Genomic DNA, 15,749 nt, shown 5'->3' with positions numbered 1-15,749 from the left:
ATACAAATACCGAGGCAGTTCTCCTGAGCTTGGATGCAGAGAAGGCGTTTGACAGGATCAATTGGCTATTCTTAGACAAAACTATGCAAAAATTTGGCTTCAGGGACTCATTCCTCGAGGGGGTTCGAGCATTGTACCAAAACCCTTCAGCATCAATTAAGCTCCCGGGAGGCACAGCACAAAGATTTTCAATAAAGAACGATACAAGGCAGGGGTGTCCGTTGTTCCCTCTTCTCTTTGCCCTGACGATCGAACCATTGGCGGCTAAAATACGCGAGAGCGTAAACATTCAGGGCATACCAATTGGCAATATAAATTACAAAATCTCGCTTTTCGCCGACGACATAATACTGTCCCTAACCCACCCCCAAATGTCTCTTCCCAACCTACATAAAGAATTGATAGAGTTCGGCAAAATTTCGGACTACAAAATTAATAATGACAAATCAGAGGCCCTACACCTAAATGTCCCAGAGCCGGAAGTTAACCTATTGAAACGAAACTTCAATTATAGATGGAGTTCCTCATACATTAAATACTTGGGAGTGAATGTACTGTATCAGGCAACTACCAATCACTATATAAATATAACTACCCGGAATTGTTCGGAAAAATCAAAAAGGATCTGGATAAATGGGAAAACTACCAGATCTCATGGATCGGGAGGATGATCTCGGTAAAAATGAATATACTCCCCAGATTACTATACTTCTTCCAGACACTCCCGATCCATGTCCCCGGCTCTGAACTTAAAAACATTCAGAACAAAATGTTTAATTTTATTTGGAAGGGAAAAAGACCCAGAGTTGCCAGGTCGGTCCTCCTGGCATCCAGAGAGAGAGGGGGCCTGGGGGTCCCAGATATCACAAAGTATTATCTAGCAGCCCAACTGAGGCAATCCATAGTGTGGAATGCAGACCCGGGCCTTTACTGCTGGCTAGACATCGAATCCCACTACGTAAAAACGCCTTCTCTGCAGGCCCACCTTTGGTGCATAGACAAGGGGGATAGACCACCCCACAGTTTTGACTTTGGCGCTATAAGACACACCTGGGAAGTTTGGCGGAAATGTAGAACGAAGTTTAAACTAACAACGCCGGGCTCACTGCTCACTCCGATCCATAACAACCCCCACTTTCCCCCAGGATGTGAACCCAAACAATTTGACGATTTCTGACTGAAGGGGATCAGGGCGATCGCCGACCTGCTGAGCGGTGGAAGGCTGCTGAACTTTCAAGAATTGCAATCAAAACACGAGGCCCCAGAACTGAGCCCATTTAAATATCTCCAAATTAGGCATTTTCTCCAAAAACTGTCCCCAAAATTCGAGTTTCCTCCCCTCACCAACTTTGAGAGGCTCTGCCAAACCGGCACGCATCAAACAGCCCTGATCTCTAACATATACGCTGGCTTGGAGATAACAGCAGGCCCCTCCACTCATGACTACATGTCCAAGTGGGCGGCGGAACTAAACATAGATATAGATAGAGAAGACTGGGAGGATATATGGGACGCAGCTTCAGGAACTTCCATTTGTACCACAACAAAAGAAAATATCTATAAAATCATGTTCCACTGGTATCTTACCCCAGTTAGATTGAAGCAAATCTACCCCCTGGCCTTGGATCTATGTTGGAGAGGCTGTGGATAGAGAGGAGACATGGCCCACATTTGGTGGTCATGCCCCAAAATCCAAAACTATTGGCTGTCAATTCAAACTTTAATCCAAGAGGTAACCGGAATCACAATAACCCCAGACCCACTGACCTTCCTCCTGGGCAGGCCAATTGAGGAAATTGACCGCCCGGTAGGAAAATTAATCTCCTCTATCCTTACTGCGGCTAGATGTGCTGTGGCTTTCTCCTGGAGAAAGATCTCCCCCCCCCCTCAGTCCAGGCGGTTAAGAGACGAATAGATGACGTAATGCTTATGGAACGACTGACAGCGTTCCTAAGGCGTAAGACTACAAGTCATTACAAAATATGGGAACCCTGGGAGGTTCACTGACACCCAAAAAGAACCTAAACAGAGAAACTGTGACCCACGGGACCTTAGTCTGAAGGAAGATTTAGCCAGTGGGGTGGGGGAGGTCCCCCCTCATTCCCTCACCCCCCTCATTCCCTCACCCCCATCCCCCTATCTCCCTTCTCTTTTTCAGACCTCTCACTTCCCTGGACACCCCCCCCCTCCCCACTCCTCACACGGTAAATTGGAAAACAAATATGTATTAGGATACTGCGATGTGATTGATTCTTGTAAACTTGCCTAATTCCTAATAAAAATGTTTATAAGAAAGAGTCCTTACAGACAACAATCAAAAATCTTGAGTCCAACCTGGATAAACTCCAGGAAGAAGAGGGCTTCTGTGACCTTGATAAAACCATGACAAAGAGTATTAATGACCTAGAGAAGGACTTGATACTAAAAAAGCAGACCAAATTCAATAGGGATCGAAGTGACTACGAAAAAAATCATATATATATTTGGCAGAGACCATCAATGCCAAAAAATTCTAATCGACAAAATCGATAATTTCATAAAAGTCAAACCAATAATAAAAAGGTGGACAATTTAATAAACAGGGTCCATCAAAATCAATTCTTAAGAGTAGACACCACGAGATCTCTAGTATTTCTGATATATCGGACAGTGACAACAAATATCAGACTGTTTCTTTTTCAAGAAGGGATGACAGTAATAAAGGTGAATCATCAGGGGATGAGATTTTTAGGTCTAAAGATCAACGGAGATCCAAAAAACCTTATGCACATTCATCTACTAACGAAGATGACTATGAGCCAAAAAACGGGGAGCGAGGACTAGACGATCGAAGAAGAAATGGCACCCCTTCAAAAAGGAAAAAGATCCGTTAGACCCTGATAAAAAATATGGTTATTAACATCTCTGGCATCCCTTTATCTAAGGAAACCATAGCATTGCTCAATTGAGGATTGAATTTTGTCCCAAGTGATACTGCACCGACACACTTTATTCGAGCAAATACCCGGTATGTACCTGGCAGATACCTGGAATGCGCCGCTCCTCACCTCTGACAAGCCCCGTTGCATTTGCCTTCCCAGCCTGGGTTCATGCCTGGCTGATGGGCGGCTGATCTGTTAAATGATAATGATTAGGATTTAATAGGCTGCAATGCTTCGCGTGTCTACCAGATGGCATAAATTCATGAATTGTAATGCAGTATATATATATGTACTGTGCAGTATTGCAGCCAGTGGGAATAAAATGCTTCAATCCCTGCTGGAAAATAACTCAATGCACTCGGGCAGAAAACAGTCACAAACCTCAATACACCCGGGTATACCCGAATTCGTGGGACTAGCCGAGCTCGAATAAAGTGTGTCGCCAGTGTAACTTTGAATTGTTTGACACCACCATAGACCTACAGTGGTTTATGAGAAAATTGTCCCTTAAAAAATTCTTCTGTAGGAAACCAGATGATATCTTTGCCTGATACTAATGTTATACGGGATATTTCTACATGTCATACTAATCCATCTACGAGTCTTTCTTCCTTTTCAGATCAAACAGCATTACAAGATCTAAATGATCTACTACAAGAACAGGTGACACAAGATTCTGACAGCCTTGGGGATGTAGATCCATCTCTATTTCTTGTGGGTACACGACATTCATCTTTCAAAAGTAAATCCATTTTTACCCTACCCTTATTAAGGGACCTTATCTTCAAAGTTTTGAAAGATTAGTAGAGAGGGATCTACAGCTCTTAGCAAGAGGTTTCACCTGTTCTTCCACTGGTCATAATAACTTATCAAGGGAAGAGTTAGTGGAATTTGAGAGTCTGAAAAGGAACAAAGACTTAATCATCAAAAAAGCCGATAAAGGCGGTGCAATAGTTGTACAGCATATCAATGACTATATTTTGGAAGCCCTACGACAGTTGGGAGATCAGAGTTCTTATCAGAAACTTGAATCTAACCCGACTAAACATTTTCTTGTTGAATACCTTACCCTCATTGACCTGGGAAAGGAGTTGCGAGTTTTAAATGATAATGAGTCCTCATTCCTCAATGTTTTACACCCCATCGTACCTATATTTCACCATCTCCCAAAGGTCCACAAATCTCCTGTCAACCCTCCAGGTAGACCAATTACTTCTAGCATTGGATCTTTGGGAGATGGTTTGTCTAGGTACGTGGATTCCTTCCTACAGCCACTTGTGCACGATCTTCCCTCTTATCTTAGGGATTCTTCTGATCTACTTAACACTGTATCTACACTCACGTGGTGTACACAATACACATGGGTTACTCTTGACGTTACGTCATTATACACCAGTATTAGTCATGCACAAGGGATTCAGGCCACACAATATTTTTTGGATAAATCTTCACTGTCACTAGCACAAATTGTTTTCATTATGGAGGCAATTTCATTTTTGCTACATCACAATTATTTTCTTTTTGACTCCACTTATTATCTTCAGACACGGGGCACTGCTATGGGCACTTCCTTTACCCCATTATATGCAAATCTTTTTATGGGTTTCGGGAGGCTTTATTTATTTTTGGGGACAACAATCCATATCGATCCAATATTGTATTTTACCGTTGATTCATCGAAGATTTGATTCTGATTTGGAAAGGTAGCAATATAGAATTGGTTTTGTTTATTGACTACCTCAACAAAAACATATATAATTTAAAATTCACCTTTGAATCAAATAGACACCATATTAATTATCTAGATGTCTGTTTATACATCGACATGGATTGTAACATTCAAACAGATCTATACCGTAAGATTAACTCTCGCAATTCCTTTCTCCAGGCCAGTAGTGCACATCCAGTGTCATTAATTAAGGGAATACCCAAGGCGCAATTTTTGCGTTTACGCAGAGTATGTTCGACTGAAAAAGCCTTTAGTGATAGAGCTGGTGAACTTAGGAACTGATTTCTGTCTAGAGGCTATAATAAATTGAACATAGACTCTGCCTACTTTCATGCCTTACACGCTAACCGTGAAGAGTTGTTAAAACCTAAAAAGGAAGCAAGAGATGAATTCTCTAAGGATACAACACCATTATTCATATCTACTTATAGTAGACAATCTAAACAAATTCGTAACATCATTTTAAAACACTGGAATGTACTCAAACTTGATGAGGAACTTAAGACGTGTATTCAAACACCTCCTAAATTTGTGTTCCGAAGGGCAAAAACCCTGGGACACTATTTATCGCCCAGTTTGGTACAGACTGGTTGTAAGACTAATATTACCACAAGAAGTAGAGGCTTCCAGAAGTGTGGTAATTGCAATATGTGCAGATATGCAACTCCACTTAAACATATTAAAAATGTGTTTACCAAAGTTAATCTAAGAATTGGATCTTTGATCACGTGCAATTCCAATTATGTTGTGTATATGCTTAGGTGCGGCTGTGGCAGCAGATATATAGGAAGAACTATACGTCCCCTAAAGCAAAGGATATCTGAGCATCTGAGATCCATAAGACAGAAGGATGACAGGTACCCAGTTTCGAGACATTTCTCTGCATGTCCCTCTGGCAGTCTAAATAATTTTTCTTTTTGTGCCCTTGAACATATCAGGGCACTTGTCAGAGGTGGGAATAGAGAGAATATTCTTAATCGCAGAGAAATGTTCTGGATACATTCTTTGGGATCACTGTCTCCGCGAGGGATGAACACCGATTGGGAACTGAAGCATTTTTTGTCTCAGTGACAATGGTGTTCATCCCTCACTGATTATATGAAGATCTTCCCCTATTTTTTGAGGACATATACTGTACTGATTGTTTGTTTATTCATTACTGTTACCATTTATATACTATTTGTACAATGTTCTACATCTCTTGGTCACTATAGTCTTTTGTCGTGTTGCTGAGATCAATCTTCACTAAGTTTATAGTGTATTATACATTTATGTAATTATACTGAGTATGTTCTCATCATATAATATTGAGTATTGATCTCAGTACGGTATTTCTTTGGGGGTTTATTTTACTCCTATGTCGGATATATGGAGAGATATTTAAATATATTTTGATGTTTATGCAGTTAATAGTTGATACATCTGTTGGATTAATTCTTTATACATATGTAGCCTGGAGCTCCCGCAGCTCCTTGAGACCCCCCTCCCCTTGGTGCGCTCGATCGCGGGTGCCGAAAGACCCGACGGCTGCTTCCAAGGGTGGGGGCTGGAGCAGGGAGCAGCGCGGCTTCCCCTGCCTGCGGCCGGTTGCCGGGGACGCGATCGAGCCGTTGCTAAGGCCGCGATCGCGTTTCTAAGGTCCCGGCGGCCGCAGAGCAGGGCGCCGCCATTGAGGACCGTCTCGCGCATGCGCAGTGGACGCGTAGGCGCAGGGAAAGCCCCAGAGCTAGGGATAGCTCGCGCGAGCATAGGGACAGCTCAGGGAGAAGAGAGAAAGCCCGGGAAAGATTGCACACGCGCAGTGGAGGGTAAGGAAAGCCCGCGAACCCTTAGCCTACCAGGGAAGGCTCTGAGCTGGGACTGCAAATCCCATGAGCCTCTGTATGCCCCATGTGACACCAGGGAGCCAATAGGGCTTAGGAAGGCCAGGCAGGCAAAGAGATACATTGTTTGCGCTGCAGCACATTTTGTCAGTTGGAGCTGGGGAGTTGTGAGGGAAGGAAGGGTGCAGAGAGCATATGCAGCTCCTGCATCGAGTAAGGTCCCCACATCCCAAGTAAGGCCCCAACTCCCCACCAGGTTAGTGGGTAAGTGTTGAGGGACGGCCCACATAGGGACGCTGCCCTTAGTGCGTGTGTGTGTGCTGTCTTGTCAGGATCACGGCTGGCAGTGCTGTGAGGCCTGACAAGAAGGCATAGTGCTAGTGTGCAGCAAGTTGCTGTACGCGTTCCAGAAGTTTGCAGTGCGTAGCTGTTAGTGTTAGTGTTCCAGGTTGCTGTGTTGAGTGTTGCATGTGACGCTGCCTGTACTGAGTGCAGTGTGTGTGCAGCGTGTTACTGTCTGCCGGCTGACTGAGAGCTGTGTGTCGGCTGCAGGCGCGTTAGGATAAGTGAGTTAGGAGCTAGTTGTTCAGTGTGTGTATATCACCAGGGCCAGTTGCACGTGGTGAGCTGCCAGAGTCTGGGATCAGACAGAAGTTACAGGGAGAGTTATTCTGCATGCAGGGACTAGGGTAGAGGTATACCCCAGGGCCCAGTTAGTCCCCTATGACACCAGAGGAAGCTGTATGATATAGGGTTGGCCTTAGGACAGGGACTCCTTCACCATATTTAGAGCAGCAAGAGGGATGCTGTCTGACGGCCTCTGACTGTCTGACAGCGTGTTCAGAGACTGTGTTAAAGGAGCATTCCGGCTGGAGATTCCTTTCCTGTGGATGCAGCGTGTGTATCCATTCCTGCAGAGAGCAGTGCAGCACGCCGTGGGATCACTGTGCGGTGCTGCTGAGTTCCAAGGATTTTCCTGACCAGGACTGGTCAGGGAGGTAGTATATATTAAGTGCACCACCGGGCCCCAACACAGGGAAGCGCTATCCCTCACACTCACACTGGTCTTTATTGTTGGGGACACTCAAGAGACTGCGGGGAATGTGATGATGGACATGTGGGTGGGGGGATGGTATGCATTCAGAGTGATGCACTGTTATTGATATATTGTTTTGATGTTATGCAAAGAGGTGTTATTGGAGTTACAGTTTATGCTCAGTAAATACTGTTTATTCACACGGTGTGTATTTACTGTATGGTTGTTCTGGTGAGGGCACACTCTCACCCCGTTGGGATCCCTCATTAGTGGAGGCGCTGCACCGAGTGTAAGTACATACCCCAGGTTCCCCGTGGCGGAAGCTCAGCTCTCCTGGTTGCCAAACAGGTATAGCACCACACTGATAAGTAGTCAGACACACCTACCCACCTCAATCTCACTTAAGGGGGGGGAAAGAGGGCTACACATATATATCTATATCTCTTCATCAACCATTATGTTCCCTGTTTTTCTTAATTTTTATTATGATATAAGATTATGTTTATAGTTTTTGAGTATTTATTCAGTTGTGGTTTGTTTTCCCAGTTTTTCCCCATTTCGTTTTTCATATTAAATGAGGTATCCATACCTTTATTTATATGATTACAATTTTTTACTTTTCTCTATGGCAGGGGTGGGGAACGTCCGGCCCGCGGGCCGTATAAGGCACGCGAAGTCATTTGGTCCGGCCCCCGGGAAGCAAGCCTGAGAGAAAGGTTTTAAAAAAAAAAAATTTTTTTTTTTTAAAACTCCCCCTTTCCTGATTGGCTGCCCGTGCTATCACTCTGCCAATTTTTTTTTGCCCGCCTCTACCTACAGCACTGCTTCCTCCCTTCTCTCCTCCAGTATTGCCGGGCTCCTTAGGCTCCGCCCCTCTATCCCTCCCTTTAGGCTCCGGGGGCCTGTCAGTCTCTCAGCTGCACTGGCCATGCTGCTCCAGTAGCCCATCCACAGGCCCCAGGTAACCCACATGCCCCCTTATACCTCCTCCCAGGTATTTGTCAGGTTTATATATAGTTGTTGTATGTCTTTTTTTGTACAAATACACGTGTCTAGATCTTCATCCTGGTCCTTCTCCTGCTGTGCGGTAATGGAGTCGTCATCTTGTTGTGTTCGTGCGGCCGTGCGTTTACTCTTAAAGAAGTCTGGGAATTCTGGTTTTCTAGATTTTGCCGGCATGATTGAGAGCTTTGGTTATTGCACTAACGTAGCTTTGTATTTCGAGTTATGAGTTATTTTGAACACATTTAGATGCTTAGGTGGGACCCCTGGGAGCGAAGCACTTTCAGACCATGCCTGCATGGCCTCGCATCACACATGTGCCCCCCTTCCACATGTTCTTAGAAGCAAGTGAGATAGTTTGTATTATCAGACCCAGCGCTCTGACTCTTATCTGTATTTCCGCTGCCAAAGTGATGTGGCTTTTTCTACTGCAGGCTCTTTATGGGGCTAGGGATCTCTAGGTCCAGTGTCTGTCCCCCTAGGCCTGTGCTACCTCCACGGCCTGCACTCAGTGTGTGTGTGTGTGTGTGTGTCTGAGAGTGTGTGTGTGTGTGTGTGTGTCTGAGAGTGTGTGTGTCTGAGTGTGTGTGTGTCTGAGAGTGTGTGAGTGTGTCTGAGAGAGAGTGAGTGTGTCTGAGAGAGAGTGAGTGTGTCTGAGAGTGTGGGTCTGAGAGAGAGTGTGGGTCTGAGAGAGAGTGTGGGTCTGAGAGAGAGTGTGGGTCTGAGAGAGTGTGGGTCTGAGAGTGTGGGTCTGAGAGAGAGTGTGGGTCTGAGAGAGAGTGTGGGTCTGAGAGAGAGTGTGGGTCTGAGAGAGAGTGTGGGTCTGAGAGTCTGAGAGAGAGAGTGAGTCTGAGAGTCTGAGAGAGTGAGTCTGAGAGAGTGAGTCTGAGAGAGAGAGTGGGTCTGAGAGTCTGAGAGAGAGAGAGTGGGTCTGAGAGTCTGAGAGAGAGAGTGGGTCTGAGAGTCTGAGAGAGAGAGTGGGTCTGAGAGTCTGAGAGAGAGAGTGGGTCTGAGAGTCCGAGAGAGAGTGGGTCTGAGAGTCTGAGAGAGAGAGTGGGTCTGAGAGAGAGAGTGGGTCTGAGAGAGAGTGGGTCTGAGAGAGAGAGAGGGTCTGAGAGAGAGTGGGTCTGAGAGAGAGAGAGTGGGTCTGAGAGAGAGAGAGAGAGAGAGAGAGAGTGGGTCTGAGAGAGAGAGAGAGTGGGTCTGAGAGAGAGAGTGGGTCTGAGAGAGAGAGAGTGGGTCTGAGAGAGAGAGAGTGGGTCTGAGAGAGAGAGAGAGAGTGGGTCTGAAAGTCTGAGAGAGAGAGTGGGTCTGAGAGTCTGAGAGAGAGAGTGGGTCTGAGAGTCAGAGAGTGTGGGTCTTAGAGAGAGTGTGGGTCTGAGAGAGAGTGTGGGTCTGAGAGAGAGTGTGGGTCTGAGAGAGTGTGTGGGTCTGAGAGAGAGTGTGGGTCTGAGAGAGAGTGTGGGTCTGAGAGAGTGTGGGTCTGAGAGTGTGGGTCAGAGAGAGTGTGGGTCAGAGAGAGAGAGTGTGGGTCTGAGAGAGAGTGTGGGTCTGAGAGAGTGTGGGTCTGAGAGAGAGTGTGGGTCTGAGAGTCTGAGAGAGAGAGTGAGTCTGAGAGTCTGAGTGAGTCTGAGAGAGAGAGTGGGTCTGAGAGTCTGAGAGAGTGGGTCTGAGAGTCTGAGAGAGAGAGTGGGTCTGAGAGTCTGAGAGTGAGAGTGGATCTGAGAGTCTGAGAGAGAGTGGGTCTGAGAGTCTGAGAGAGAGAGTGGGTCCGAGAGTCTGAGAGAGACAGTGGGTCTGAGAGTCTGAGAGAGTGGGTCCGAGAGTCTGAGCGAGAGAGAGTGGGTCTGAGAGAGAGAGTGGGTCTGAGAGTCTGATTTCCCTCCCCCCTGCGCACAGACACCAACCCGCAGTCAGTCATAGTCACCCAAAGAGAAGCTGTTCCAGCCATCACATTAGGGGTGAGTTAATTAAATGTTTGACCAAATATAGCAGGCTAATTTTTAAGTTGATAATTTTGTATGGCCCTCGAATGATTTTATAAATATCAATATGGCCCTTGGCAGAAAAAAGGTTCCCCACCCCTGCTCTATGGTATTTTAGGGGACATCCAAGCTGCTGAATATGTTTATTATTTTATTTGTGACCTCACCGATGCGTCCTCCAGGCCAGGTGGCGCTATAGGGTCTCCTTGAGACTCCAGCCTCACTGGAAGTCTCGCGAGATTCTCGATTGGTTCCGCTTTCGTCACTTCCGGCCGGGAGCGTGATCAGTGAAGCTATGATTTTTGTCTTGTTTGTAGCTGTTACCTCATTGGCGGGTCCTCCAAGCTAGGTGGTGCTGTGAGGCCCTCTCGGTTCGTCTCCCAGATACTCTAGTCTTACTGGTTAATCTCTCGAGACTCCCGATCTGTTCCGCATATGTCACTTCCGGCTATGGATCCGATCAATTAGGTCAGATATGTATTTAAGTTGTGTGTTTTACTATGGGGGTTATACTCTTTGACAAAGGGCCTAGCCCGAAATGCGTCAGAGTGGGTGGTTGCTACTGCACCGACACACTTTATTCGAGCAAATACCCGGTATGTACCTGGCAGATACCTGGAATGCGCCACTCCTCACCTCTGACAAGCCCCGTTGCATTTGCCTTCCCAGCCTGGGTTCATGCCTGGCTGATGGGCGGCTGATCTGTTAAATGATAATGATTAGGATTTAATAGGCTGCAATGCTTCGCGTGTCTACCAGATGGCATAAATTCATGAATTGTAATGCAGTATATATATATATACTGTGCAGTATTGCAGCCAGCGGGAATAAAATGCTTCAATCCCTGCTTGGAAAATAACTCAATGCACTCGGGCAGAAAACAGTCACAAACCTCAATACACCCGGGTATACCCGAATTCGTGGGACTAGCCAAGCTCGAATAAAGTGTGTCGCCAGTGTATGTTGTTGGTGACTCACCTAGTCGCTCAATAAACCAGTTTTTTAGTATTGGTGTGCCGGTTCCTGCATTTTGTCCCTGCGCAGTGCTCCACTTTCCTCCCTAGAGGGTTTTCCTGCTATTGATCTTCTATCAAGTTGGATGCACGCTTTGACGGAGTTCCTGCTGTTCACCTTCACTTCCTACAATAGTGAGTGTACCCTGGTATCGTCCTGCTGCATACTGTTAGTGTTACCTATATGCTCTGTGGCTTTATCTGAGTGTGGTTGTCTAAAAGGTGACACTCTACCTTTGGTAATTGTGTCTCCCTGGTACCCTATAAATCCCACTTTATGATTTAAGCCGGTCAAGAAGGCAGCCACTTATTCATGAGCTATAGGATCCAATTACACTACATAATCAGTATTTTCATTATGTATATTTGAGCAGCTATATAAGGATTTATATACCCAGGATCAAGATTGTTGTTATCCAGTCTATATGGGATCTATTGGGTCAATTACTATGTGACTGTGATTTGTTTCTGCTGCACCGTGGATGGACTTTATGTCCTTTGTGTCTCTACATGGGAAAGAAGTCTGAGGCTCCTTAGCCATACACAGATTAAAAATATGACGACACGTATTCAGGATAATAAAGGGAAAAGAAGAAATACAAAAATACATTGTCGCTTCTTCTTCCGAATGTAATATATATGTATTATTTATTAATCAATACTTTTACTAGGCTTGCTCTTCTTTTCATACTGTTTTTATTTTATGCACATGCGTGTACTGTACATATGTCTCATTGGAACCTTGTAAAAAACGCATATGCGTGTCATGCCTCAGGTGCATGCGTGTATGTCTCATTGGAACCTTGTTGAAACGCATATGCGTGTCATCACATTTAGACGCATGCGTATATTACTTCTCATTCAATGTGAGTCTGAAAAAAACAAAGAAACAAAACAAAAAAAGTTTTTTTGTTTGTTTCTCGACGTGGGGTTGCATAACAATTTTTGCTATTCTTAGAATCAATCACTAGCTTTTTCATTCTACACTAGTCATGTACATTATACTGTACTTTATGAGGTGGGTGGCATATTGCGATTTTTATTTGGGGGTGTGGGGTCCAAAACATTATGATGACCTGTTGAAAATATTTCTTTGAACTAATAATCCAGCATAAAACCCTCTCCCCCCCACACACAAGGCTACAGTATTTCTACTTCTTATCGACACCTCCCCCAAAACCATTCATTTGTAGTTGGAGGCTTTGTGGCTTAGTGTAATATTCCCGAGCCCTGGTTCAAACGAGCATGTGTACATGTGAAAAGCCTTTCTACTTCTTATCGACACCTCCCCCCGAAAGCCATTCAGTTAAAGCTTTGTTTACAGTTATCCACACCTCCCCCAAAGCAATTCATTTGTTACACACACAACGTTTAAATGATTCTCATGAATTTAAAGAAGGAACAATTTTATTTGTGCAGGATATTCATGGAAAAATGAATTAAAAAAGACAGTATGTCGCCTCTTCTTGACTTTCTCCTTTGTAATGGCTGTAGTTCTTTTGTCATTGAAAGAGGGGGGGTTGTGTAAATTACTGACAGTTGCTACATAATACACAGTACAATACTTTTAAACATGCCCCCCCCCCCCCAACCTGGTCTGCAGCAGCTCTGAAAAGAAAAAATGAGTGCAGTAAAGTGCATTTAAGGCATTGCGTACAGTAATCACTACTGTATATTGGACAAACTAGAGATAAAAAAAGAACAATGTTCTATGAATCGTTGCTACCAATATATAATGAAAAGTTCCAATATGTATACGTAGAAACAATATGGATCTTGCTTGAAGAAAGGATACTCATAATATCAAAAATGTCTGGTTCATGTTAGCAAAACAAACTATATACAGTATAACTGTATAACTGTAAAACTACTGTAGGCCAAACTACTGTACTGTAAGTCACAAATACAGTATACCGTACTGTAACAACTGTATATACTGTATAACTATACTACTGTAGGTTAGTGTCACGAGAGGAGGTGGCTGGCCCGGTAATAAAGGGGTTACACCCCAGCTGGCCACCCCTACCCTCGTGTGGGAGGCGAGGGGTTAACCATAATAATGGTCAAAGTGTGTTTTTATGCCCCTTTCTCAATACCAAAATGTATTCCCCTGGTTTGTCATGTTTCCACATTTAAAGTGTTACACCACGCAGGTTACACTAGGATCAGGTCGGGAGGGAAAGGGTTAATGGTGTTTGTAAGTTTATGGACCTTTGTTCCCCTTCCCGCCATTTCAGTCTACATTTGCAGCCTATCCCTAAGGTCGCCATTGGAACTCCATACACCCCTATGGAGATTTCAGAGGTTTTGGCCCGATATCAGAGAAGACCTGCAGGTGGCACCCGAGACGAAGAGCGGAGCTTCTCCATTGAAATGAATGGAGTAATAGATTTCAATGGGGATCCCTCGACTCCGCTCTCCAAGGATGAGTTGGCTGCCGGCCAAACCGCAAACCTCGAAAGCGGATACAATGTCTATGAAAGAGCCTTTGATCACTCAAGTGCTGTGGGAACTTGGTCACGGCCAAGTTCAAACTCATTAAAATTGTAGCTCCGGTTCTAGGGCAGGTAGCGGGCTAATTCTTTTTGCCCCTAGCTTAAGGGGAACCCCTCACTCGACCCCAACCGGGTTTGACAGTCAATGGCGGCGAGAAAAGGTTGCGCCCGCCACGAGGGTCCTGCCATTGACCACAATGGCAGAGAAAAAAAGCCGCTAGGTTAAAACGGCTAAGTATAAAACTGTGTAAAGTGAAAACTACTGTGAAGCGCTATGTACATTAATGGCGCTATATAAATAAAGACATACAATACAAAACACATATCTCCGGTTCTGTAGGGACTATAGGGCTGGGATTTTGCCACCATGTAGGCACTGCTCCGGGATGATTGCATGGCAATTTCCAGCCCTCTCCCCTCAACCGAACGGAGTAGGGTTAACCGTGAAAAATGTGGTTTGCCCATTGACTTCAATAGTAGTGGAGGTTCCATTGAATCCTATGGCTGCGCCGGCCCTATTGATTCCAATGGAGGAGTGAGCCGCTGAGATTTCTCATAGCCTTTAGCAGAGAATCCTGCATTAAAGTTAATAGGATGTTTTAACTTGTTTTTATTATCTCCGGTTCTGGGGGTCGTGGAAGGCTGAAATTTGGCCACTATGGCGAGTGCCCTGCGGCATGAGGACCTAGCAAACTTCAGCCCACTCCGACCCACAGAATGGATTATTTTAATATATGTATAATATTAAAATGCTACACTGTATCCCTGATATCCCAAAGCCCGCGAAAGCCACTGGCCAAAAAGGAATATTAATGGCCCCAGGGCATCAGGATGTCTGAGGGAAACTCATGAATGAAAGGCTCCCCCACCCTGATTAAGAATTCTAGGGCGGAGAAGAGCAGGACATGGGTACTTGAGTGAGGTGCTATAAGTCACACTAAAAGTCAGAATTTCCCTGTCCAAATCCCAATTTGGCAGACTCACGTAGAGGCACCAGCTTTTTAGAAGTGGGGCTAGGGAAATGGATCTCTGACCAGAGAAATGCCAACCCCCTGTGGGCAGGTACTAGCTTGCTTCCCACGTGAGTTGGCACAAAGTAATTGGACCCAGGTAATTGTTCTCCAATACCTGAGCCCCAATGGTAGGGAATAGGAGCAGAACTCCATAAAAGAGAGTGTCAGCTCTATTTCAAGTTGTTGTTGTTGGTTGTGGTTGTTCCTGTTGTATCCTGAACTGTATCCTGATAGATGAATTGCCAGTCTGCGGATTGCTTCATCTTGGCCCCTTCTCATGTAAGTGATTAATATCTTTTCTGTTATTTGTATATATTGTGGGTCCACCATCTTGTGGGAATAAAATTTCTTTATTATACCGCACGTCTTATTTGATTCAACCCAGAGATGAGAGGTTATTATTGTAACCTGGTGCGTATTATTATAACCCTGTAAGCTACCGTGACAGACACATCCTGTACTGGATTTAATACTGTATACTATACAGTAGAAAGTGGAGAGGAAGGGCTGATATAAAATGGTTATTTTGAATGCCATACTTACCTGTATCATACTTACCTGAACTTACCATACTACAGTACAGTACCTTACTATTTTCCTGTGGCCTGCCCATTACGCTTTAAAAGAAAATGCAATACGGTCGCAAGATAGATATATTTGTTGCATCTTTGTACGGTGAGTATGTTGTTCCAGAAACTCATTATTCCTTAAGCTAATTCATCCTTTTTGGAC

Source organism: Ascaphus truei, chromosome 2, assembly GCF_040206685.1.
Source record: "Ascaphus truei isolate aAscTru1 chromosome 2, aAscTru1.hap1, whole genome shotgun sequence".
In the NCBI taxonomy this organism is placed as follows: domain Eukaryota; kingdom Metazoa; phylum Chordata; class Amphibia; order Anura; family Ascaphidae; genus Ascaphus; species Ascaphus truei.
Note: the sequence above shows the minus strand (reverse complement) of the source record.